The sequence below is a fragment of the Canis lupus genome, chromosome 5 (assembly GCF_048164855.1).
Source record: "Canis lupus baileyi chromosome 5, mCanLup2.hap1, whole genome shotgun sequence".
In the NCBI taxonomy this organism is placed as follows: domain Eukaryota; kingdom Metazoa; phylum Chordata; class Mammalia; order Carnivora; family Canidae; genus Canis; species Canis lupus.
Window position 1 is genome coordinate 27,835,638 of NC_132842.1, and position 13,339 is coordinate 27,848,976.

The following is a 13,339-nucleotide window of genomic DNA, read 5'->3' on the forward strand; positions in this document are numbered from 1 at the left end:
TTGAAAATAATGAGCAGGGATCCCTGGGTGGCGCAGCGGTTTGGCGCCTGCCTTTGGCCCAGGGCGTGATCCTGGAGACCCCGGATCGAATCCCAAGTCGGGCTCCCAGTGCATGAAGCCTGCCTCTCCCTCTGCCTATGTCTCTGTCTCTCTCTCTCTCTCTGTATGACTATCACAAATAAATAAATAAATAAATTTAAAAAAAAAAAAAAGAAAATAATGAGCAATTTGCTGTTGTTGGATGAAGTAGCCTATAAATGCCCATTGGATCCAGTTGATTGATGGTGTTGTTGAGTTCAACCACGTTTTTACTCATATTCTCCCTGCTGGATCTGTCCACTTCTGATAAAGGGATGCTCAGGTATCCAGCTGTAATAGTGGATTCATCTATTTCTCCTTGCATTTCTATCAGTCTTCGCCTCATGTATTTTGACTTTCTCTTCTTAAGTGTATACATATTAGGAATTTTTATGTCTTCTTGGAGTAATGACCCCTCTATCATTATGTAATGTCCTACTTCATGACTGCTAACTTTATTTCCTCTGAAGTCTGCTCTTTCTGAAATAACATAGCTTCTTCTGCTTTATTTTTGTTAATGTTACCTGGTATATCTTTCCTCATCTCTTAAAATTTAATCTGTGAGTAATTGCATATTTAAAGTGAGTTTGGTTTTTTTTTTAGGTTAGTAGTGGGAAAAATGTTCAGCAAGAAATATGTTAAATGTAAATAATTGTGTTTATGGTGTGGCTTTCTAATCAGGTGCCTAGGTGGCTCAGTTACTTAAGTGTCTGCCCTTCACTCAAGTCATGATCTCAGGGTCCTGAGATCAAGCCCCATGTTGGGCTCCCTGCTCAGCAAGGAGTCTGCTTCTCTCTCCCTCTGCTCATGCTCTCTCTTTCTCTCCAATAAACATATTTAAAAAATAATTTAAAAAGTTTCATTTTTTTGAACTATTTTTAAAAAATAGTTTTTATTTTTTTTATTTTTATGAGAATGATCTCATAACCCTGAGATCATTCCCTGAGCCAAAATCAAGAGTCAGATGCCTAACCAACTACACCACCCAGGAGCCCCTGTTATTGGCATTTAAACAATATTTAAAAAATAAAAAAATATTAAAGCTCTTGCTTTCTTAAAAGTTTTAATAAAAAAATAACAAAGTGAGGGTTTTTTTTGCAGACAGAATATATTTGAGTCTTTTTCTTTTTAATCCACTATGACGATCTCTGTCTCAGAAGTGGTGTATTTAGACTATTGATATTAAAGTAATTATTGATATAGTTGGATTAATATCTATAGCTTTTACGGTTTCCTTTTTGTTGCCCTTATTCTTTGTTCCTGTTTTAGTCTTTCATACATTTCTGTCTTTATTTTCCTGTATTTTACATGATCCCATGATCCCATTTTCTCTCTCTCTCTCTTTTTTTTTATTATATCAAGTCAACTTTTTAAGAAAATATTTTAGTGGTTGCTCTGGATTTTGCAATATATCCAATTCCACTTTCCAATGACTCTATACCTCTTCACAGATGGTACTGGTGACTTACAAAAAGTTTTCTTAATCCCCCCTCTTCTTTTGTGGCATTACTGTCATTCATTTCCCTTATATATATAATATAATACACACAAGCATGAATAATCTAATATATTGTTGCTATATTATTTGATCAAACCATTATCTTTTAAATTAATTAGTACAAGAAAATAAAACTTTTACTTTATCTTCACTTATTCCTTCTTCAGTCTTTTCTTTTCTTTATGTAGGTCCAAGTTTCTGCCCTATATCATTTTCTTTCTCTTTGAAGAACTTCTTTTAATATTTCTTGCAAGGCAGGTCTACTGGCAACAAGTTCTCTCAATTTTAGTCCCTTTGCAAAAGTTTATTTCCTCCTTTTTTGAAGGATAATTTTGCAAGATATAGGATTCTAAGTTGGTGTCTCTTTTATCTCAGCACTGAAACTATTTCACGTCATTCTCTCTTTGCTTGATTAGTTTATGAGATGTCAAATATAATTCTCATCTGTGCTTTACTATGGGTAAGATTCCCACCTCATTCTGTTGTTTTTTTTTTTTTCAGGATTTTTCTTTACATTTGATTTTTTGAAATTTGTATAGTATATATCTAGGTATGGCTGCTTTTAGCATATATCCTTCTTGGTGGTCTCTGACCGTCCTGGACCTGTGGTTTGGTCCAGTTTAGGGAAGTTCTTCAGTCATGGTTGCTTCAAATATTGTTTGTTCCTTTCTCTCCTTCTTCTTCTCTTGGTATTTTCATTATGTATATGTTATACCTCTTGTGGTTTTCCCACAATTCCTGGATATTCTGTTTGCTTGTTTATCTGTTTTAGTCTTTTTTTTCCTCTTTGTTTTTCAGTTGTGGAAATTTCTGCTGTCATACATCAAGCTCAGGGATGCTTTCCTTAGCAATGTCGTCTCCTAATGAACCCATCAAGGCATTCATTATTTCTGTTTCAGTATTTTTTTATTTCTAACATTTATTTCTGATACTTTCTTAGATTTCCACCTCTTTATACGTTATCCACCTGTTCTTTTTGCTATTGTCTATTTTTTTCACTAAAATTCTAAGCATATGAATCATAGCCTTTTAAAATGATAATTGTCACATACCTGACATATTGGACTCTGGTTTTCATGTTTGTTCAGTTTCTTCAAACTGTGTTTTTGCCTTTTAATATGCCTTATAATTCTTTGTCAAAATGTGTATGTAATGTACTGGATAAAAAAATAGAAGGAACCAGGCCTTTAATTATGTAGTGGTGAGGTATGGGAAGTAGAAGTATTCTATAGTCCTATGATTAGGTTTAGTCTTTTGGTGAGGCCAGACTCTTGGATGGTGAACTTGATAGTGCTTCTCAGTTGTTTTTTTTTCCCCCCCTTTACATGGGGCATAATGGAGAAGCTTGGAGTTGTACACTTTCTTCTCCCAGGTAGGTTAGGTTCTGGTAAAGCAGTTTCCCTTGAAGATAGGCCTTGTTAAGAGAAGATGCTTTGGCATATTTCATATTGTTATTTCCCTTCTTCCCACCGGAAGCAAGAGTAAATTTTTCTCTAACCTTCTGTGAGAGCCTGGTCATGCACTTGGAGAAGATTGACAAAAATGAGGGGGATCCCCAGTGACTGGGTTCAACTTTTCACTTGTTAGGATAGAGTGGTGAGCTGCAAACTGCTCATGGCTGAACCAGAAACCAAGGTTGTTATTCAGCATCTGTTCATGTCTTTCCTTATCTGACATCTCTGCATTTTTTTCTTGGTGGAGTGTCTTTTTAAAACTTTTCTCCATTTTTTTGAATTATTTGTTTTCCTGTTATTAAATTTTAATATTCTTATGTACTATGAATATAAGCCCTTTACTAATTAAATGCTCTGCAAATATTTTTCCCCAGTCTGTAGCTTATCTTTTTTATTCTTTAACAGGATCTTTTAAAGAGGAGTTTTTGTTCTGTTTTAAGATTTTATTCATTTATTCATGAGAGACACAGAGAGAGAGGCAAAGACATAGGCAGAGGGGACCCTGATGTAGGACCTACCCCAGAACCCCAGGATCATGACCTGAGCCAAAGGCAGATGCTAAACCACTAAGCCACCTAGGTGTCCCTGAAGAGGAGTTTTAATTTCAATGAAGCTGCAGTAATTAAGACTGTGTAGTGTTGAGGTAAAGATAGGCAAATAAATTTGTGGAACAGAATAGAGAATTCAGAAATGGAGCCAAAGCTTTTTGGAATACTGATAATTAACAAAGGTATAAAAAACAATCCAAGCATAAAAAATTAACATTATTTTTAGTTTTTAAAATTTCAAAAAAATCTAAATTTAGCAAAAGTTAACTGCCATGCTGAAGTAATTAATGATATATTCATGATAAAATTTTATAATATTCAAAACTATGGTTTCCTTAATTATAGATTAAATTATACAGCATTAGAAATGGAAGAAAAGTGATAGGTTATGTAGCCCAATTTCTTTATTTTAAATATTGGAATTAAATCCCAGAAAGTTAAATGAACATACCCAAAGTCTGATGGTCTACCCAGCAAGACACATACTATTTTAATTGTTAAATTTGATTGTTTTGAGAAAACACAGATAACTTTTGACTTTATTACTGCTGATTTTTCTGTTCAGTGATTCCATCTTGGGAAGCTATTGAACAAGGTGGTTTTGGTTTTGATTCCATCCCTACCAGTGAATAATCATTTCATTCTGGGCAATATTTCTTGCTCCTCACTTGCCTTCAATCTGTAAAATAAAAATAACGCATGGAATTAGACTTTGCTTTTCACAAATATTATGGAAGTAAATGTAATTAATCCCATGTGTGTAGTAGTTATTTCCAGAAAGGTGGTTTCGTTTTGTAGAAAGAAAATTGGGACTAGGAGAAAAGCAGATTTTCATTCAATTCTTAAATCTTCTGTAAACTGCCCAACATGATTGGTCATGTCTGTTTTCCTTCTATAAAGCAAAGTTGTTTCTTCTCTTTATTTACTGAAATCAGTCAAAAATAAATTTTGGATAGCATGTTGCAGGAGGGGGGAGGGGCAAATTTTTGAATCTCTTTCCCAACCAAAAAATTCAAAAATAGTTTGTAGCAGAAATAGAATTAGAACCTCTATTTCATGGAGGTGACTGGGTGACTCAGTCAGTTAAGTGTCTGACTTAGGTTCAGGTCCCAGGGTACGGGGATCAAGGCCCACATCAGGCTCCTTGCTCTTTGGGGAGCCTACTTCTGCCTCTGCTTCTTTCTCTTTTGCTTTTTCTCTCATGAATAATAAAGTCTGCAAAACAATAAGAATCTCCATTTTCTGAGCTTTAAGTTCATTTTAGCTTCACATATCTCCCCTAGGTAGTCACTGTTTTTCTCATTTTATAATTTATGATTTTACAGTAATATCATTAAGTCCTGTTGAAATAGAGACACATCATTATAATTGATGAATTGAAAAATATTGTGCTTATTCTATGTCATGACAAGTCTTTCAATTATATAGTTTCTCATAAATGAATCATGCATAGTCACTAAGAGATCTTGAAATCTTTTATCACTTTGAAAAAAAAACATGATCTAAAAGAAGAGATTGACACTTAAAAAGTCGTTCTTCCACCCTCTCAGCCACATTTCATTGAGCATTTCTTGAGTGTATCATACATCAAGGAAATAAACACTTCAAATTGAGAGAGTGAGCATCTGGACTGCCGCTGACTGGGACAGAATTTTCTCTGAGATGTTCACACGCTAAAAGGAAAAATATGTTTACAGATTGCCAAGATAAGTCCTGAAATATAATTATATCTGAGAAGTTGATTCTTACATGGAGAAATTTAGACTAGATCTCCCTATGAACTCTAAATAAAAAAATCTATTAGGAAAATAAACAAACTATACTTTATGAGGGGAAAATATATGAGGTAATCATGTGTAACTTTTATTCATTGCTAAGCATTTGCCGCACTTTGGTTTAATTCTTAGAACAACCTAAGAAGGGAAGTGATATTATTTCCACTTTACAGATGAAGGACTTAAGGCTTAGAGAATTTTAGTATGCTTGTAAAGTATAGTATCTTATCTGAAGGTGCAAGTCAATAACTGGAAGAATCAAAATTAATACTGAGATCTAACTAAATGCCAAGTAGCTCAATCCACATGTCACATTTCCTTCTTGCAAGTAAAGTGGCTTTGTTATGGAAATCCATGAATACATATACCATAACCATAGTCAGGTATCAAAAGTGCTAATTCATGCAGAATTAGAAAGTTTAAGAGGTAATATTTCTTTTTATGTGTTTTTGCATGAATTTGTGATATTTCTAAAATTTCTCTTAGATTTAGGATGTGTGACTCATTGGTATGGGAAGCCAGAATGGAACATTGGTGATTAAAGATTTTATGAGGCAAATGCCCTGGGAAAAAAGTACTCTCTCTGGTACCACCACTCTTACCCCACCCTCGGATATTTTTGTCTTCTTACTATGCATTCTCTGAACAGATTTTGTAGTAGCCATTAGATTAGTTATTGACACTCAAAAAAGAAGTTTTTAATCTAAGCACTCCAGGCAAATTGGTTTTATAATACATTAACTTTGTAATAAAGTAATTGATTTTTGTAATTAATTGTGTAATAAATTAACTATCTGGAGATTCGTAAAAATTGAAACATTCATTTACTGAAACAGTGTTATGTGTAAATATGCTACAATATAACATAATCAAACTTGGTATATTTTAAAATATCTGAAAACTCAAACTTCCAATAGATTTTTTTCTGACCCTACACTTTATTATTTAGATAATTTTCTATATTTCCACTTTATGTCTAGTCTTTCATGCCTTGACAGTAAATCCTTATGATTCTTACCTTATTTTATTTCTATGGTAGAGACGTTTTGCTGCATTGGAATACACCAAAGCAAGAAACAGGGGATCTCTTTGTAGATTTGCTAAATGGAAAAATATATTGGAAACTAATTAAGCTTTATTAAAGCAAGAACTTTGTCTCATGTCATAGCACCTGGAATAGTCCTTGGCACGAAGTGAGAGGTCAGTAGCTGGTTCACATGAGGCTGTTCTAAAAGTCTATAAATTATCCTTTCTGGAGATCTGTGTTCTCATGGTTTAAAGGACTCTTCCATAGCTAATCTTGCAGAAGTAATATTTGTCTTTGGAACATTTTCTGGGTTGATGAATTTCAACAACTTTTAACCCTACTCCACTAAAAATGTGTTATAAATAAATAATATTATTAAATTATTCTTTAGTTTCCCTTGCAAGGGAGCATTCTAAGCAATCTCTGATACCATAAAGCTAAAGGCACTCTCTAAATTAATGATAATTTAAGCCATGTAGCACTTTTAAGACTAAAATTAAAATATGTAGCTGTACATTTATATATGTATGTGTGTATATATCTATATACACGCTTATTACACCTATGTTTCACATAAGTACACCTATATGTACTTGTATTTAATAAAATAGATCCAGTAAAGTTATGGATATTTTAATATTTTTCTTTTTTTACACTTCCTTATTTTTTATTTTAGTGAGCTATTTTGGAGGAATGAAACCCAAAAATGTAAAGTTAAAAAAAAAAAAGCAAAACTACAGGATGCTACACTTCAGACAACAACTAATATTTGCTTGTCTCTTTGGCTCATTTATGTTTTATTATATCTCAACTACTTGCAAGAGATGCTATGTGGGAAAAAAATGTATACATTTTGTGACTTGAGTATTTAATACCCGATGACAAGGCATTCTAAAGTATTTGCATTTTTATCTCTTTCTTCCATCTTTTTTTTTCTTAAATCTCTCTCGTACTTTTTTCATGTGTGTGAATTACAGAAGTACTTGAAAAGTATCACATCATCTGTAGACATGCTCATTCACCTATCTGAGCAAATACACAGGAAAAGCACTTAGGCTTGTTATCCATGTCTTGCTTTCATACTTAAACCATATAAAATTGCAAAATTAAATTAAAATTAAAAAATTAAATTAATTAAATTTTTAATTAAATTAATTTTAATTAAATTAAAAAATTAAAGTGGTCAAAAGCAGACAAGTTTATATGATTGAACCAATATATGACAAATTTCTTTCCACTGGTGTTCTATGGTATGAAAACAGTTTCTCTTTTTTTATGGCTAATGAAACTATATTCAATATATACAGAATTGTTCAGAATTCTAAAATGGACTAGTGTTCTGTTTTCTGGTTTGTTAACTCGATCACTTAAGGCACTGTACTACCCACCCAGTTAATTTCTCCAAAAACTATCTACATAGGTAAGGTATTAATTACAAGGAGAAATGAGAAAAGAGGTCTGGATTTTTCCTCGTCCATCCCGGGTTTATTTCTCCTGTAACAACCTCGTCATTTGTCACCTTCCTAGGATTTCCAAAATATACACATTCACCTCTCTCCACTTAATGCAATCTCCGTCCTTCCACCTGCTCTTTGCTGCTTATTGGAGAAGTACAGTTCAGAGAAAAAAAAAAAAAAAGTTTTCAAGTGGTCAACAAGTTTGTACATTTTTAAAGAGATTTATTTTTAAACCAAGTTAAAAACTTCAGATTAAGTTATTTTTGTAAGGATAAATGAAATTCTTAAGACATTTTCATTGTAACATTTGTTAACTGCCTTTTATTATCTTACAAAGTATTTCTACAAATTATGCACCTTGATTATGTTTATGCAGAGCTCTCTAAATATGATGCCAGTCAGCCCTCTATTATTCACACACACAGTACCCTGTAATTTGCCTTTGCTGCACTTGTCATATTTATAATTAAATACTTACTTGTAAAATTATTTTGAATTACACACTGAAAGAAAATACATATTCATTAACATACTTAATTTATTAATTATGAATCCTTGTTTATTGCTGTACATATAGAAATAGTCACAGTGCCAGGCACATATAGGGTGCTTATGCTTTCTGATTAAATGTCTGAATGATGGAGATGGTATGGTATAAATAAAAACGCAAAAGCCACATGATTCTCTCTGTAAAAAACTTGACCTCTGACATTTATCAGTCTGGTCATACTGGGAATGATGTTAAATATCTATTAGCCATAGATTTATTTAAAAAAAATATTAAAAAAAAAATTTAAGCCCAATGTTGGGCTCGAACTTACAACCCCAAGATCAAGAATCACATGCTCTACCGATTAAGCCAGTGAGGTGCCCCTAGATTTCTTTTTTGCAAGATGTGCATAATCATAGTTCCTATATCATAGGTTCATTAGGAGAATGACATTAGATCATTAACAAGGCCAAATTTCGGGAGCTGGTTAAGATCAGAAAAAAAGATACACAAATGGTTAATAGTTATATGACAAAAGTTTAAACCTAATTCATGATTAAAGAATACAAATTAAAGCAACAAAATGCCATTTTTGCTTATCAGATTGGCAAGGATTGAAATGGTTGATAATATCTAGTGCTGGTAAGGATGTGGTGAAATGTTTACGCTCATACACCTTTGGTGGCAGCATAAATTACTGCAACGTTTAAGAGAAATTTGCCTTTCTTTTAATATTTAAAGTTCTTAATCCAGTGACTCAGCAGTCACATTTCTAGGTACTTATCCTATAAATCTATTCACACAAATGACAGATGATGCCTGCATCAGTTTTTTTTTTATGGTAACATTTCATGAAATGGAAGGGAAAAACTAGAAACAAATAAAATTTCACTTATTTTTTGAATTTTGAAGAAAAGTTCACAAATATTTATCCTAAATGGGACCCATTTTCCTGTATACGTGTTGAAGGGGTAGAATTAGGGAATGAAAGAAACATTTTTTCAAAGCATCATACATATATATGCATACTCTTTGTCAAATGTGCTCTAGATCTTTATTATTACAGGTAATTTATTTTTGTAGGTAATTTTAGTATTCTAGGTAATAATTTTTGTTGTTTGTTTCTAAAATTTTTCAGATCATGAAATCCACTCTTTTTTTAAAAAACTGTGTAAAATAGGAAAACTGTAATAAATGAGTTTCATTTCAACTTAAAGTAGAGGATCTTGTATTAGATGTAATTCTCCAGTTTGAACACAGATTTCATAGTTAAAGCACATATTCTAATAATCCTAGAAGGAGATGCGCAAGTCAATACAACCTCTTCTCTCACCCAGGTAAAAGTTTAAGGAAAACACAGATGAATCATACATTTCTGTATAATCTGTGCTTTTGTCAAAAGGATGCCATGACTCATTTATGACTTTCCATAGTTTTAAAAGCAGTGTTTTTAACCATAGAAAATCTACTTCATGGTCCTATTATGATGACACTTGAGTCAATAATAGACTTTCGTTCATGAATGAATGTTTTTGTAGAAATAAAACTAAGTACAATTGCCCCTTGCTAGAACTCCACAAAACAGAATCTTATACAAAGGAAGAGAATATAAAATCAACTAGTGCCTGTAAATACACTATGTTGAGTATTGTGTACTGTGTTGGGTGCCTCAGACCTCACTTTAGTTAATCCTCACAACTTTCTATAAGATCAACTTCATCTCAAAGGTCAAGTAGCTCCAAAGAAGGCAAAGGACTAGAATTTTTCTTTTAAGATTTATATATTTATTTGAGAGACAGAGTGTGTGTGAGCTGGAGGAGGAGCAGAGGGGGAGAAATTCAAGCAATCTCTGTGCTGAGTGTGGGACTTGAGGCTCCATCTGACAACCCTGAGATCATGACCTGAGCTGAAATCAACAGTCAGATGCCCAATTGTCTGAGCCACCCAGCTGCCCCCAAAAGAATAGAATGTAAACCCAAATCCATATGATTCCAAATTTTGCTAAAATGACCAAATTATCATGTGATCCTTACTAAATCCAGTCCAGGCTCTCGTCATTTTTTAGCAAGTCCTATAGCTACTGGGGCCAGATCTTTGGCACAGTATTAGGTGAAGTAAATGCTTTGTCACTCAGTAATAAGCAGTAGGTTCTGACATTGAGAAAGGAAAATATTCATCCATGATTCTAAGGTATTGTTTTAACCAGTGATTTTGTTTTGCCATATAAGATTGAAGCAGACAGAAGTAGTCAGTCCTCTGGATTTTCAGGACTTTTAATAGTAATCAACACCTAAATAAGTGGCTGTTATCTTTTTAGTGGTATCCTTTTAAAATCACTCTTCTCTGGAAGAATTGCTTTAAATGAATTAACTCTTACTTGACCATCAAGAGAAGTCAGCTTGCTTCAGCAACTCAAAATATGTCAGGAGTTTATCCTTAATGACATATTTTTTTTTATTTGCTTCATCTTTCCTTTGAGGAATTCTTTTTTTTTTTGAGCTGGCTACTTTACTCTGGTCCCCATTTCATTTCACTCTTTATTATTTATTATTTATTATTTAATTATTTGTTAAATAGTATTATTTAAAACAAAAGGATGCTGCAGACATTTAAAGATCATGAAGCTGTTTGTACCACCTGTGTCTTTATGTCTCTTTACAAGCAGCAGGAGGCTCATAAAACATTGGAAAAAATTGAGGATAATGTCCCATCTCTTATCCATTGGTTATATTTCTTGTATCGTAGCACTTATTCAAAAGTGCTATTAATTTTCTTTAAATTATTTAACCTGGAAGCTCTGACAAAAGAAAACTATATCCCTAACATAAGTCATGCTATTTTGGAACTACACAGGGAAAAACTTAAACTTTTTTGTGTGTGCCAGGAGGTGCTGCTCTGTCAGCTTACTAAGGTTCTTTATGTCACTGTCATGAATCTCATTTGAGAGAAGAAATTGGGTTTAGGTTATTTATGTAGTTCCTATTTTCAATAAACTCCTAAAGTAGGTCCCTCCTATATGTTATTACTGCAAACACTGTAGATTCTGGAGCTCCTACTTGGAAAAAAAAAAGTAAATGTCTTTAGCACAAAAAAATTGAAATCAGTTGCAACCCTATGATTTGAGCAGATTGAGTTCTTAAAATGCATGCACTAGCTATATATTGAAAGGTTTAATTAAACCCAGCTTGTTTTGTGGAGCTTGTATTCTGAGAACTTCATTTTGAGGATGTGAATACTTTGCCTTAGATGCAACTTAGAGCCCTAAATTATCATACTGAGGTTTCTAACACTGATTTAGCTATAATAATGGGAAAACAAATAAATTATTAGATCATCCAGACACTTCTCTTTACACTTTGTCACAGCTTCACTAGCTATTATTCATAGATGGAAACTTTCACAAATAAAAAAAGCAGCGTGGTAAACGCAAGTTGTCATAAAACACAATCTTGAAGTCTTTGAGAGCCATTTTCTTGAGTTAAGTTAGTAAAGTTAACAATTAAGTTCTTTAACACTTCAATGAGGACCTAGCCGATCACATGGTCCCACCCCAAAACAGCCATTATCAAGTAGAAATTTCTTAGCTTAGTAAAACATAAAGTACTCATATCAAATGTGATTCTTAAGAAAGCCCGTCTGAATCGTGGTGACGTTAAATAGTACATGAAGTTTCTTGAAATTAAAATGTGCATTTCTTAAAAATAAAGCAGATGATTTAATTTAATGAAAGAAGAAAATGAAAAAAAAAAAATACGTCTGCCCTATTTACCTTCACTCATTTCCTGGCTCTTTGTTCCACCTCTTAAATTCAGGCATTTCTCAAGGATCTGTGTGTCCCTAGCTCTTTGCTTTGCATTTGTCTCTCTTGGAAGGCTTCATCCACTTTCCTTTTCAACTAGCTTGTCTGAATCTTTGCTCTCATCATCCACATTTCTCAATGTTTATTGGGTATGGATAAAGTTGAACTCATAATCTGCACTACAAATTATGCCACTGATTTTACTTTTTAGAACCAAGCTTGATGGTAGCTACTCATTAACCAGCTACTATTGTAAGTACTTCCCATGTATTGTCTTACTTAATTCTTACCACACAGCTAAGGTATATTATGGTTCTTGATGTACAGAGATGGAAACTGAAACTTAAGGAAGATTAAGTTCAAGCCACTCTAAAGTGACATAGCTAATGGGAGACAGCTGGGTCTTCAATCCAGGTGGTTCTGCCTCCAAAACCTGTGTGGTCTTCCACCAAGCTGTTGGAAATCACCTTCTTCATCCAGATTTGACACCTGAGACATATCTTTGTTGTTACTGACTCCTTTAATTCGTGCAACTTTTTATCTTGCTAGTCTATAGATAAAAGATATAAATTTTGAGCCCCCTAAGATTACTGCTATGGTATATTATATATATCATATATACCACATGTGATATATACATATGCTGCTTTTTATTAATATAAATGCTCATAGCACCTTGTATAGTCCTGAGAATTACACTGAAAATCAAATGTGTTTGTTGAATAAATAAAAGACATTTTAATTCTATTTCAGAATGTACTTCCTACATCTACCTCTTTCATCCATTCTCTATAACTTCCACAGTACAAACCTTTCAACACCTTGACATTGGTTTTTCCAACAGCCTTCAGTGTTCTTTCAGTTTCAGCTACTCCCCAGTGTCAGTCACAGCACATTTCTTCTGGAGCAGACTTTCAAAGTATCAAGTTCTGAATATCTGCCCCAAACCCCACCACCTGCGGAATAAAAACCTTTCACCTAACATTTATGGCCTCTAAGAACAGTATCATTTAATCTTCCGAATGGTCCCGGATAAGCTAGAACACACAATTATGACGTTTACACTCAAGATCCATTTTTGTCTGATGTGTTTCTCCATTCCTGTGAATCAGAGTCTTACTTCCTCAGCATGATAAAATTTTACCAAATCATTTGGGCTCAGCTTTTTGGTGGGAATGGCTGGTTTATCCAATAGGAATGGAATGTACACAAT

At 33.3% G+C, this 13,339-nt stretch overlaps 1 long non-coding RNA gene across 1 annotated transcript; it reads right to left on the minus strand.

Moving 5' to 3' along the window:
• Window positions 1-4,043: 4,043 nt before the first annotated feature.
• LOC140632908 (uncharacterized) lies at window positions 4,044-13,129 on the minus strand. The gene is made up of 3 exons (XR_012030552.1): window positions 12,938-13,129; window positions 6,372-6,453; window positions 4,044-4,257 (listed from the first exon to the last, which is right to left on the minus strand). It is a non-coding gene; the product is annotated as an uncharacterized lncRNA (long non-coding RNA).
• Between the last annotated feature and the right edge of the window lie 210 nt (window positions 13,130-13,339).